We start from the raw sequence: 13,618 nt of genomic DNA on the forward strand, positions 1-13,618 counted from the left end.
CCTGTCTATCTCAGGTAGTATCTGGTCTGTGAATGGTCAGTGCAGATTTAGTCAGCACAGTCAACAGATACTTTGATGTGATTCATCTAACCAAACACAGAGTACAGTTCACAGAGGTGAACTGCATCATGAACACCGCTGAGTCTGTGAAGGGACCCCAGGGTGGCTTGCTCAGCTGTACGTATACCATCAAAGCACTGGCAGGATATGTGAGCTGCAGAAACTCACAAGACCACAAATTGTGCTGACCTCTGGATTACCATATTCATTTCTTTTTACAGCTGTCAGGAATGGTTGTAGCATATTTAAGTCAGGAATGGTTGTAGCATATTTCAAACCACACGTGTGACAACCCTCCCTTTCAAATCTTAAGTACTTCCTTCCCCTTAAGGGAGGGTCATCACAGAAATACTTATTGAACAAATTTAGCAGTGTTGAATAAACCTGTCCTGTGTGACTGCTGTAGCACCACTCAGAGGGGACCCTCTGCAATATCTAAGGCAGAATATTTTTAATGAAAATTAGAAATGAAGAGCCACTACAAACAAATTCTGTGGATCTTCTTTCCTATTCCTGTGGTGCTAATTTCTTTTTGACAGTCTACCACATGTTAACTGTAGTACCTGGAGGGAAGAGATTGACTTCAGAGCCTTAACACAGCCCCGGATGAGCACCCTGTGTTTCTCTGCAGAGTCCCTGATTGCTCCCTGGGTGCTGTTGAGTATGGGACTCTACTGAGCAGCTGGTGATTTCCCTTTAACATCCTGCTGAAGAACTCCTGAAAATCCAGACGTTAGACGAACTAATAGAGGTAATAAAGCTGATACCAGGTACATTTATTTTAACTATACAATAAGGCACAATGTTAAAACTGCAAAGTGCCAGCCTGGTTTTCTGCAGTACATAATATGTCTTGCATTTTTTACAGTAACAAGAAAGGCATAAACATGTCAGAGAAACTACCCAGGATGCAGAAATATTCCTTGCAGAATCACATAAGGAAAGGCAGGCCATTCTTTAAAACCAAGCATGCACAATTAACAAGAAAAATATTGCCAATAAAAAGGGGAAAGATGGCCAGTGAGTATAATTAGATGGGATAGTTCAGGGTGTGGGTTTGGCAAGAAAATGACAGCTAGAAGTAACAAAAACATTTTCAAGACAACTGATGCAATTTCACAGAATCTTGTGTGCAAATGGAGTTCCATAGAGGACTTGTGGCTGAAGCTCATGGTGAGTGTCTATCAGAAAAGAGTGGAGTGGGATCCCAGAATGGTCAAATGTTTGGTTTTCTATGGGAAAAGATCTCTTTGTTGTTATTTATCTCCAGTGAAGGGTCAGACTCAAAGGTGTTAAGGTGTCAAGGTTTCAAAACTGGGATGTAAAATCTAGCTTGTCAAAGTTCCCATTAATTCTTTGACTAAATATTTCTGAGGACTTGGCCCTAACTAATTTTAAAAAGGACAAGGCAAGCAGTATAGGGAGACTGGAATACAACATATATGACGGGGTCCATATTTTGTACATTCCTCTTTACTCATGCACTGATCAGCTGGCACAGCCACCCTCACCACCTGACCCCTGTCCCACCAGAACCAGCCCCCTGGTCATGACCTGCCCATCCTCATGAAACTCTGAGACAGGAGATCATGAACTGCCCCACTGGGACCCAAGATACAAGTTCATATGGCCATATGGAAATGCTGGGGCAAAACAAGCACTGGACTGTGCTCTGTGCCTTTGTTGGGATTCCTTTGTCACTGAACTCTTCATCAGCTCATTGTATTTAGGAATACAGATCATCTCTAGTCTCTGTATTGCCACAATAACAAACAGCTCAAACTCAGTGGGTTCAGCTCCAGAAAGTGTCCATATGGGAACATTCAGTGAAATCCAAGGACTGTGTTGGAAACAGCTGGCAAATATACAGAACTGGAGGCAAGACTGCAAGCAATACTGCAGTAAGCACCACAAATTCAGTATGGAGAGTGTCTTTTAAAATATAAACGTCCTCGATGCTTTGCAGCAAGAAGCAATAAATGTTTTATAACATTTTAATTGAAAGTACATAAACTGAAATGATTTGAAAGAAAAAATCCATGAGTGTATATTCACTGCTGAAGAGACATAGAAGCAGCTTTGTGTCAAATTCCATTTAGAAATATATATTGAATGGGTTGATCTCGAAAATCCTTGAATTGCAAAAAAATTGGCCTGGAAGAGACCTCAAAGACTCATCTAGCCTAGTTCTCATATCCCAGAGCATAAATGAAGAAGCTCAAAAAAAGTCTTTACCATTGTTTAAATCCACCAGTGAGAATATCCTGGGGTCTTCTCAGGCAGAAAAAAAAAAGCAGTTCTTCCATGGAGAAGCTCAAAATCTCAAGTTCAATTTACAGTATACCAAAAGGAAAATTAAATGTGTGAAGTGCCTTCCCCAAATACCTTCCATCCCCATGCCTGGCTTTTGCTGGGTAAAGATTGGGTTCAGAGCATCCTTAATGAGTATTCATCATCTGATGATTTTTCTTCTTTGTCGACATCCTTGGCCACAAGACTTGCAGATGACTGCAGCTGAGGAAACCAAAACAAGGAAAGGTCTTTTTAGCTAGAGAGAAATGTGTCTTGTCTGTAAAGCTGGAAAAGTGCAGTAACATTCAAAGCTAGTTTTCATACCTGGGGGAGGCCTGTGGGGTACCCTGGAGAGGGGCAGGACAGATTATGTCAGTCACAGGGGAGCACATCCACTCTCACAACTAGAGAGAGGCTTTGCTGGAAAAAAAGCTCAGTGTATCATAATCTATCTTAAAAAAAAAAAAAAAAAGCTTGCCATTATAAAAAGGCAAGGAAATCTTAAGGAAACTTGCATAGGATAATCTGTGTTTCCTAATTTGACAGATTAATAATGATTATATTCCACCAGAAAACAGAGCTGCACTACAATTAAATACTCCTTTATTATACAAAGTGCCCTCCTGTTTTATTTAAGTAATAAGGGATATCGACTCTATCTAGCAAACGTGCTGTGCTCTGTTGAGGCTGTCAGGTTTAATTGACTGTCTGCTTCTTGCCCTGCCCCCAGGGCAGTGCAGCTGAGCTCTCTCCTGTGCTGGACTGGATTGCAAGTTTTACTCCAGCCTGCTTAGTAGCTGAATATAGATGAGTTTACAGATAAGAATCTGCTAGTGATTTCCAAAAATATGCATGTTGTGCTCTTTAAGAAAACTTGAGGGGTGAGAAGACGTGAGCTTTACTGTCTTTACTATGGACACCTTTACTATGGACATCTTTGCAAAGTATTTTCCTAAGCATTTTGATTACAGGACTCCAGGAATACCAGAACAAGAGTAAATAGGAGTCACTGTACTGAGTCTGATCACCACTTTCCAGCAGTTTCCAACCGGTGTACATGGTCAAGAGCATTCTTAGGGAAATGTTTTAATCATGCGGGTAAATATGGTAGCTCCCCAGACATTTAAGTACCTGCCAACAGTTAGCAGGACAAAATCATGCAAGACCAGTCACATCTGTAGATGAAAGACCAGTCACATCTGTTCAGTCGACCTTAATGGATTTTTCTTCCATAAAGTCATTCTTTTCCTCTCTGGTTTCACATGATCTGGTAGGCAGCTCTTGAACCAACAACAGCCTGTGGTGTGGTGCTCAGCCACACAGCACCTGAAGAGCCCTCTCTTTCTGTGAACTTTGAACTTGTCATTTTCTAGCTGCACACTGTGCCCACTAATCCTATTCTTGGAAGAGAAAGGGAATGATAATTACCTATGTACCCACTTCTGGCCACTCATAGTTTTATAGACTTCTATCATATATCCCTTAATAGTCCCTGGGGTCTCCTAGTCAGCTTAATTGTTCCTTGCAGAGAAGTTGTTCCACACCTTTATTATCCTTGTTGCCTTTTCCTGAACCTTTCTCAGTTTTGTTATACCTCCCCTGTGACAGGGGAACAGGAAGATACACTAAGATGTGGTATTTATGTAGAAACACACTGTGCTGGTTTTGGCTGGGGTAGAGTTAGTTTTCTCTGTATTACATGGGATAGGGCTGTGGTTTTGACTTGTGCTGGAAACAGTGTGGTAATACAGGGATGTTTTTGTCATTGCTGCGCAGGGCTTACACATAGTCAAGGCCTTTTCTGCTCCTCACCCCATCAACAGGGAGGCTGGGGAGGCACAAGGAGCTGGGAGGGGACACAGCCAGGACAGCTGACCCCAACTAACCCCAGGGACGTCCCACACCATATGGCATCATGCTGAGCTCATAAAGCTGGGGAAAGAAGAAAAAGGGAGAAGAAGGGGGAAGAAAATCAGGGTGATGGCATTTGTCTTCCCAAGTCACTGCTACATGTAACAGAGCCCTGCTTTCCTGGGGGTGGCTAAACACCTGACTGCCCATGGGACATTGTAAATGAATTCCTTGTTTGGCTTTGCTTGCACATGTCTTTTGCTTTACATGTTAAATTGTCTTTATTTCAACCCATGATTTTTCTCACTTTTGCTCTTCTGATTCTCTTCCCCATCCCACCATGTAGGAGAGAGAGAGCAGCTGCATGGGGCTGAGCTGCTGGCTGGGCTTAAACCATGACACATACTCATCTACTCTGTTCATTAGCCCTTTAATCCTAGATTAGATTGGTTTTTCCAAGTGTGTGAGTACTGACAAAATGTTTATGAAGATAAGATCTTTGTAAACAAGTTATCCAGAGATTGTTTCCCTGAGTAGTAAAGTCATACGAGCTCATCATTCATTCAGAAAGCTTTGGACCATTTTTAATGCATTTTTATTATTTACTCCCACTGAGTTTATCAGCCATATTATTGCCAGGGCAATACCTTTTGCAGCTCTTCAGAGCTGGACTTTGTTTCTATTAACTTTGTCCTTCTTTCCTAAATCATTGATAAATATGTTAGGCAGAATGAGCCATAGCAATCTCCTTGTAGAATGCCACCCCATGATGACAAATGATTATTTATATGTCTTCTATTTTTGATCTTTAATTTTCATCACTAGTTTCTACCTGATACTAATTTTAAGTGAAGACAGATCCTGGCCTTAGCTCTCCGAGGTTACAATCTGAATGTGACAGTCTGGCAGATAGCATGTGAGCACTACCCCAAGATAAAGATCTTCCCCTTTTCAACATCATCCTCCTCTCCAGCTCCTTCCCATCTTTGGATAAATCACAGCATCATGGAGCAACTTAGGCTGGGAGGGACCTCAGGAGGCCATACACCCTACTCAAAACAGGCTATCTTTGATGTTTGATCAGATTGTCAGGGTCTTGTCTGCCCCAGTTCTCCATATGTCTAAGAATACACAGACCACATATATTGAACCACATTATACATGAGAACTGGCATACAATTAACTGTAGTGTATATATTTGGGGTTTCTCTCACATAAGATAGTTATATTTGTGTCACCACCCTTTGGCTTTTGGTGGTAATGTATTTCTCCCAGCTCACCTTTACTATTCTACTGGTGCTTTGTATGATGCATATTAGGACAATGTTGGTGGGATTTGGTTACCTAAATATAGATGTGTGCAATCTGAGATGCCCTAGTGTATTCCTTTCAGCTTCTAACCCAGGCTGCTGAAAAACACAGGTGTTTGCTTTCTCCTGTATTATATTGATCAGTCCACAGATGTGTCTTAGACACAAAGGGCCCATCAAATAGCACAGACATTTATGTTTAGTCAACTAAGTCATCTTAACACAAAAATTCAGTCTAGGCAAAATCCGTTTATGTTTGGCTCTTCATCTGAAGGGAAGAATGTTCAATCACAGCTCTCCCCTCATAGCATCACTACTATCGATAGATGCAGGCCACAGTTAAATGTTTTCCTCCTCCTGTGGTGGAAGAGCACAGCTTCAAGTGATAGGGAGTAAGCAAAGCATAGCTCCTGTGGCAGTGGGGCTGGCTGAGGGAGAGCTGAGGTCCTGCTTGTCCTTTCCCTACACAGAAGCACCCTCAACATGCATCTTACGTCCAAGTCTTAGATACAAATATTGTTATAAAAGGAAAAACTGTGGGGAGCTCTTCCCCTTGTGTATGGGTTACCTTACTCACAAGTGACAAATGAAACAGGAAATGGGAAACTCATGGACCACAAAGCAAACTCTTAACATAAAACAAGCTGGTGGATCCAAAGCACTTATTTTTGTATTCTTCAGTAAAAAAAAGTTCCATTGACATCTTATGCCCATGCTGTAAACACAGCAAGTGTTGCCTTTTACTTCACTGGTGACAATCTCTTTGAAACTGTTTTACTTTACAAAAACCAAATCCTGCTTCAAATGATATGTTGGATGAAGCCTGAGTACTGCGAAAAGGTTTGTACTGGCCTCTGAGCAACAGGGAAAAAATTTACATCAAATGGATTTAATTACACGGAAGTTTGCTTTTACCAATATGAGTTGATCTGTTAAATGGTGAAAGAGAGTGTGAATCTCTGCTTTGTTCTATTAGGGCAATGTTAACAGAAATTAACTTACAAATTTCAGTCCTTTAACTAACTTAACTAGCTGTACAGGCTTTTCCTTCCCTTTTGTCTCTGCCACTATCTGAAAGGAGATTGTAGCAAGGTGGGTGTTGGTATCTTCTCCCAAGTAACAAGTGATAGGATGAGAGGAAATGTTCTCAAATTCTGCTAGGAGAGATTTAGATTAGATATTAGGAAAAATTTCTTCACTGAAAAGGTTGTCAAGCATTGGAACATCCTGCCCAGGGGAGTGGTGGAGTCATCATCAGTCATCATCCCTGGAAGTATTCAAAAATCGTGGAGGTGTGATGCTTAGGGATATGGTTTAGTAGTGGATCTGACAGGGTTGGGTTAATGTTTGGATTTTATGATCTTAGAGATCTTTTCCAATCCTAATGATTCTACGATTCTCATAGATCACGCATTCCCTTTCAAAAAGCAGCAGAACTACTTCTTAAAACTGTTTTTCTGTCCTCTTTCCATATGAAGAGAACACTTCCATATTCCACAATTATTTATTCACAAGCAGCCTTTGCCCATTGTTTTCATGGCAGTGTTGTCCTGAAGGCCAAGCAGCTCCCATCTTCTTGCTGGTGCTTGCCTTCATGCTGTTTGTGCAGACAGAAACAGATCCTGTCACCCTCCCTGCTGCCTGCAGAGCACTCAGGGCTCTCTGTCTCCACAGTCCTTTTCTGTCCCTTTCCAGGCTGTGTTCTTTTCCAGCTAAGGGTTACTGGCTTTACTGTCATGGTGTCCAAATCCCTTGGAATGGCAGTGCTCTTAAAATATAAACAAATGCTTAAATCAATGGAAAAACAGGCAAAGGACAACCAGACAGGATGGTTGCCATGCTGTAAAATGTTACCACCTTGGCAGCAAAGAGCTGATCTCTGGCAGCATGTGTTCCTTGTCCCTTCCAAAGCCAAACTGGTTAACCACTGCAGCTACAGAAAACTAAGCTTTATCCCAAGTTTATTTCCCATTGTAATTCACGGGGTTCATGGACAAGGTGAACTCTCTGCAGCTTTGCTCTCTGCAACGTGCATAGCAATGATTTTCCCTTCAGGGCCAGATTGGGATTCCCCTTTGCTCATTCAGTGAAGAAACACTCTTAGATTTCAAAAAAACTGCTTTGCAGAGAAGCAGCCCACCCGCATGAGGATGGATAGTCAAGATTTATCTGCAGTATCTAATCCTGTTCATAAACTCAGTAGGAGCCTACACTTTGGAGAAAAAGCAACAAGTATAAACCTATGAAATTACTGACAAAGCAGAGGCATTAATGTGGAGAAGCCTGACACTGAGATTTGTTAGGTTCTGGAATGGTTTCCCAAGGTTAATGATAAAAACACCATCCATCATTTACGTCTTCTAAAACTAGTGAAAGCACTAGAAAAAAAACGCACTTTCAGAAAACAATGTTCTATTATCAAGAAGATGGTCTGGATGACCTGATAAATCTTTTCTACCTCTGATCTTTTGTTCTGTTAAAAGCATGGAAGGGCATTTTTTTTTTCTACAAGTAGATCTGCCAAATGTGGCTGGTTGGGAGGTAGAATAGGTAGAATTTTAGTCTGGACAATTCTGAAGTGATGCTTTGATATCTGATCCCTTTTAGAGAAGATTTTTTTTTCAGTATCCCTTAATATTCCCTGTCATAAATATTTGAATTCATCTTCAAAATTCTAACATGTTCTGTTAACCCCTCAGCAGAAGACCAGTAGCTTTGCTGACAAATAACAAGATTTAGTTTTATACAATACTGCTCATCTATCTTTATCAGTACAATGGACAAAGACACCCATCAATGATAATATCTGGTAAGGAATCATTGTAGAGATAACTTCATGGCATTCTAGGCAGTTCCTAGAAGTACTGAACTTCTGTAAAAAAGACAATCAGTGCAACAGATTTAATCCCCATTGGGATTTGCCATCAAAGGCAAAGGAAAACCTTGCCACAATAGTCACCAGGCAGCCCCGAAAACTGTCCCAAGTGCTATGAGTAGACCTGATACAGGATAAGACTGGTTTCTAGCAAAGGCTTTTAGGTCCTTAACTACTAAAGGCAGTAGGCAGAAAAATTGTTTCAGAAGAATAAAATGCTAGGTCCCTCTCTTGCCATGAACCTTCACCTTAAGTAAAATTCTGAGAATGATTCGGAATGATTCACTTTCAAGTGCCTTTATGGTAACATGATGAGGCTACCTAGAACAGAGGCTAGACAGTGGTAAAGGAATAAAGTAGGTATTTATTAAAAGGCCTTCAAAGGATACACCTTGGGCAGTACAAGAGCCCAGCCGAGGCTCCACCCAAGATGGACCATGGGTCATGAGTTTTCACACTTTTATAAGTTTTGGTTCATTTACATATTGGGGTTAATTGTCCAGTTACAGCCTCAGGTTATGAAGTCCCATCCTCTCAGACTGCTCTCCTCAGTTCTCTGTTGTTTTCGGGCCTGAATCTGCAATGGTGTCCTTGGTTCTGGAGCTGGAAAAGGATTGTTTTGTCTAACCACATTATGAAGAGAACTTGCTAACACTTTATATGAAGTTCAGGGTTATGTATTATGCAGTACAAAATATGGAAAATATGGAAGCTAAAACTTAAGGCACCAAATGGAACTTAACATTTTGATCTGTAATATCTAAGAGAAAATTTTCTCCCTGCTTCGGCATTTTAGGGATGGTTCAAAATTCCTGAAGAAAGCGTGTTTTCCATTTAGTATTTTAGATTTTTTTAAGTAATGTTGATAGATGTCCATTATATTGTTTTGTTATTTCCAAAGTGAAATCTAGGAATCTAAGTGGTTATTTTCAAAACAATAGCTGTCTTTAACATAAAAGGCATCAAGAACCAGGGCTGAGGTTCAGCTGTGTACACTTTTTCATCTGGGATAAAAGATTTCCCCATGTGTACAGCTGTGTTTACTGATTTGCTTCTATAAAAAATGTAAAACAAGCTAACAGTGAGACATCGTCTTTGCCTGGATTGGCAGAGCTAAATCTTGATTTACACAGCTGGCATCCTTCTACACAGCAAACTACCCACACTAACACTCCTCAGCCTACTTGTCAGATGCTTCTTCCCTAAGCATCCTTGTTTTTCTCTTTCCTTCACTTTATAAGAATCTACCTAATACTAAGTGCCACAGATCCAAGTATTCCTCCTTAACTACCCCATGGGAAGAGGAATTTCTTTAGAGTCACTTTATTGACCGCCAATAATTTGCCAGAATTTGGTCCTCATAGGTTTTCTTACTGGCTTTGAAACTCTCCTACAGCCTGCCACCACCCTGGCTCTGCAGAAAAGGAAAGTTTTTTTCCTGGATCCATTGAGGATGCCAGATCTTCTTTTCCAAAAAGCCAAGCATGATGACTACACAGAAATACATTGGCCAGAGTACACCCATCAGGCATAGTTTTGCACAGGCTTAGTGACTATGTGCACGTAACCAGACAGGTATCATCAGCAAATATTTCTTCCAGCTTCCACAGCAGACCAGTGAAGGGCTATGAATGCCATGGCTATTATCCCTGCTGGAATGATCTCTGTGTTGTGTTGCTTGGTCCACAAATTAACTAGGCTGACAAAAAGACTGGGCAGCCTGGGATAGCAGTTCCATGACAAGGAGGAGGATTCAGTGGTTACAGTGGTTTAATGAGTTGCCACGACAGCTTTGAGAAAAAATGTTTTTTTCTTCCACCAGAGAGTTCAATAAGCCAATGTATTGGTTTTGCATGGCCTAGTTTTTGGTAGCTGGGGGACCCACAGAGCTGGCTTCTGTGAGAATCTGCTGGAAGTTTCCACCATATCCAGCAGAGCCTATCCTTGATGGCTCTGAAGATGGACATGCTGATGGCCATGGCTGGGCCAATTAGAGAATGGTAATACCTCTGTGATAATATATTGAAGAAGAAATCAAAACAGAGGTAGTGGGGGAGTTTGAATTTCAGCTAGAGAAGGGGAGGAGATGAGAATATGTGAGGGAAACAACATGGAGGCACCAGGGTCAGTGGAGGAGGGCAGGAGGTGCTCCAGGTGCCAGAATCAAGATTCCTCTGCAGGCCATGGTGAGACCATGGTGAAACAGCTGTGCCCCTGCAGCCCCTGGGGATCCATGGGGTTGCAGAGATCCACCCACAGCCCGTGGGGATCCATGGGGATGCAGAGATCCACCCACAGCCCGTGGGGATCCATGGGGATGCAGAGATCCACCCACAGCCCGTGGGGATCCATGGGGATGCAGAGATCCACCCGCAGCCCACAGGAATTCACGGGGGATGCAGAAATCCACCCACAGTCCATGGAGATCCACAGGGGATGCAGAGATCCACCCACAGCCCGTGGGGATCCATGGGGATGCAGAGATCCACCCACAGCCCGTGGGGATCCACGGGGGATGCAGAGATCCACCCACAGCCCATGAAGATCCACAGGGGATGCAGAGATCCACGCACAGCCCACAGGAATCCACAGGGGATACAGAGATCCACCCACACTCTTCACTAAATTTTTCTCTCCTCTGGCCACCTATGGCAGGGGAGAGTGAGTGTGGGTGCCTTGCATTTGGCCAGTGTCAAACCACAAATTGCCAGTTCTGGCAGAGCCCCCAAGGTAAGCACAAGGTGGGGACAGAGGCAGCATTTTCTGAGGCTGGCATTCCCCAACATGACCCATGATCTAAGATCCTTCTGTTGTTCCTAAGGTTTTTATTTCTTCAGCCTGAGCCCTCTGCCAAAGAAATCCACTCATATTCTGCTTGTGCCCATTGCACAGTTAACAGAAAGTGAATCATGGGGCAGAGTTTCCCTGCATTTGATTGGTAACAGGATGACTTATTTCTCTGAGGATCAGGAATGAATGAAAGCCTGGAGTGCCCAAGCTGTGATACTCCAATTCGCAGTGAATCATTAACAGCAGCTAGTACACCTTGGAAAGGAAATATCCAACCCCGTGCCAGGCTCAGTGTTACAGCAGTGACAGGACCAGGAGAAATAGCTTTTAACATCTCTGAAGGCAGAGCTGTAAAGCACTGAGATGCCTTTACTATGACAGGGACACACTAACAGAGCAGTCTGCAGGGTAAATCACACCTCCCTCATTTCTTGGGGTGTTTTGAGAAGGCTGAGAAGGGAATGTGTGAAGAAGGGGGATGGGAGTTCATCATGATCAGTCACTGATTTTCCAATGGGCTCTTCTGAAGCTGGTCCTGGGCCCTGCTGGCAGTTGCAGCTCCACAGTGAAGGATGAACATCAGGGCTCAGGGCTCAAGGCTTAGGGCAGTTGTGAGGGCTTGAGTCCAGATTTCACCAACAACCAGATTTCCCCAATGGAACAGAGATTAGTAGGAAAATGTGACACAACCTCTCATCTCATGTTCATGGGTTGAGTTCCCTCTTCTAGGGGAATTTTGGCTAGTACAACATGATGGCTACATTCCTGCCAAGGATGAGACTGGAGCTGCTGATACTGCAGCAGAGGCATCTGTGCTTCATACAGATGGCTCTGGCCATCCTGTAGACCAGTGAGATTTGCAAATTAGTCCCATGGCAAGCTTTTCAACAATGGGGGTTGTTCCAGCTGCTTTCGTCTAGCAGAGCCCTGACAAGAGCAACGAAGCCAAAAACCTCCTCACTCCCACACAAATCTTTGTCTGCCCCTTTTAGCAAAATCAGTGAAAGCAGTAGTATCAGAATACCCTTTTTTAACAAAATATTTGTCTCCCAAACATTGGAAATGCACATTTATCCATACCTATTTTAGCTCCATTTTACTTCTCAGCATCAAGCCCTACAATTTCTCTTCCATTTCTATATATATGCTGCACAGCTGACATACTGCTAACCCCGTACCAAAGCACAAGCTATAATAATATTATCAGACCAGAGTTTCAGAGAGTTTTTCCGCACTAACCTGTGTTTGACCTTTAATTGATAAACAGCAAAGTGGATCTGATAACAGGGTGATGCAGAGGCCTTATATCGCTATATAACTTCAACTGATTGCCCCTAAAATTGAGATAAAGTGATACAAGACCACAGTGCCTGATATGAGAAAACACATTACTTAGCAAGCTGAATGCTGAGGCAGAGCATGGAAGGATTACAAAAGTAGAAGAAAGACAAGAAAATGTGGAACAAAAATGTCTATGTTGAGAATCTTGGTTGATCTGTCAGAACTAGTTGTTCAGTTGTACACAGATTAAAACCACCTTGCTTGATTAGTCTCAGGGCTTACCAGGGAATTTAGCCACACAAGTCATTAATTTCAGTGAGCATCTTTGTAGCTAACTACCTTTGTTGACTCTGAAAAAGTGTTCATCTTGATATGACATATTTCTTCCCACAAGCTTCTCATGGACTGAGAGTAGCAACAATGAAGAAAAGTGTTTCTACATGTGTGAGTTTATCCAAAGGGGTGCTTAATGCAGTGATTTATTTTCAGCTGCTACTGCTCTTATTAAGAAGAAGATGAATATAGAAATATTGTTATAAATAGAAGGCCGTGCTCATGACCATGTGCTGTGAGTCATCACTGTTAATTATTCAGATGTATTTTCAAAGATACCTGGGGACTTGCAAAAATGAATGGTTGTAGAATAAGAGTCTAGCTATTTAGAATTTTTACTGACATATATGTGTATGTCTAGATATGTATCTGTTTGGTTTTCTCCTGTTTACATTTTCTCTCTGTAAATAAAGAGGAGGAACTGTGTCACATGTTAAAAGGGGCTAGTCACACGATGCAGTGAATAATGAACTGTGCGTGCAAACCAGCTGACAAATCCCCCATGCTAAGCTTTATTGTATGCAAACTATTTGTCAGGTGCTTGTGACTAACAGATGGATTTTTCTAGTAATCATGACCAGTTAGTGGACAGCAGACTAATCCAAAAAGTGATGGTATTCCTAATGTGTAGTGTTCTTAGAATAAATTGCTTTCACAGAATTATTAGCTACACATGATCAATCAGGGAAGTGTTTTGCTTCTGTGCCCATTTTAGTTGTTGAGTCTGAGAGCAGTAGCAACAACATACAGAAAGCATGAGAATGTACAGGAGTAAGGGTCCTCGTTGAGTTTAGTTATATCAAATCAAGGATAGCCTCAGGAATCA

General features: G+C 42.1%; 1 long non-coding RNA gene across 1 annotated transcript in view; it reads right to left on the reverse strand.

Annotated features, from left to right (window-relative positions):
* Positions 1-663: 663 nt before the first annotated feature.
* The window catches only part of LOC134558418 (uncharacterized), a 43,357-nt gene continuing 30,402 nt past the window's right edge, over positions 664-13,618 (reverse strand). The window contains exon 6 of the long non-coding RNA XR_010082353.1: positions 664-2,574. This is a non-coding gene — a long non-coding RNA (uncharacterized LOC134558418). The remainder of the gene's footprint in view (positions 2,575-13,618) is intronic.

This window comes from Prinia subflava, chromosome 1, assembly GCF_021018805.1.
Source record: "Prinia subflava isolate CZ2003 ecotype Zambia chromosome 1, Cam_Psub_1.2, whole genome shotgun sequence".
Taxonomy (NCBI): domain Eukaryota; kingdom Metazoa; phylum Chordata; class Aves; order Passeriformes; family Cisticolidae; genus Prinia; species Prinia subflava.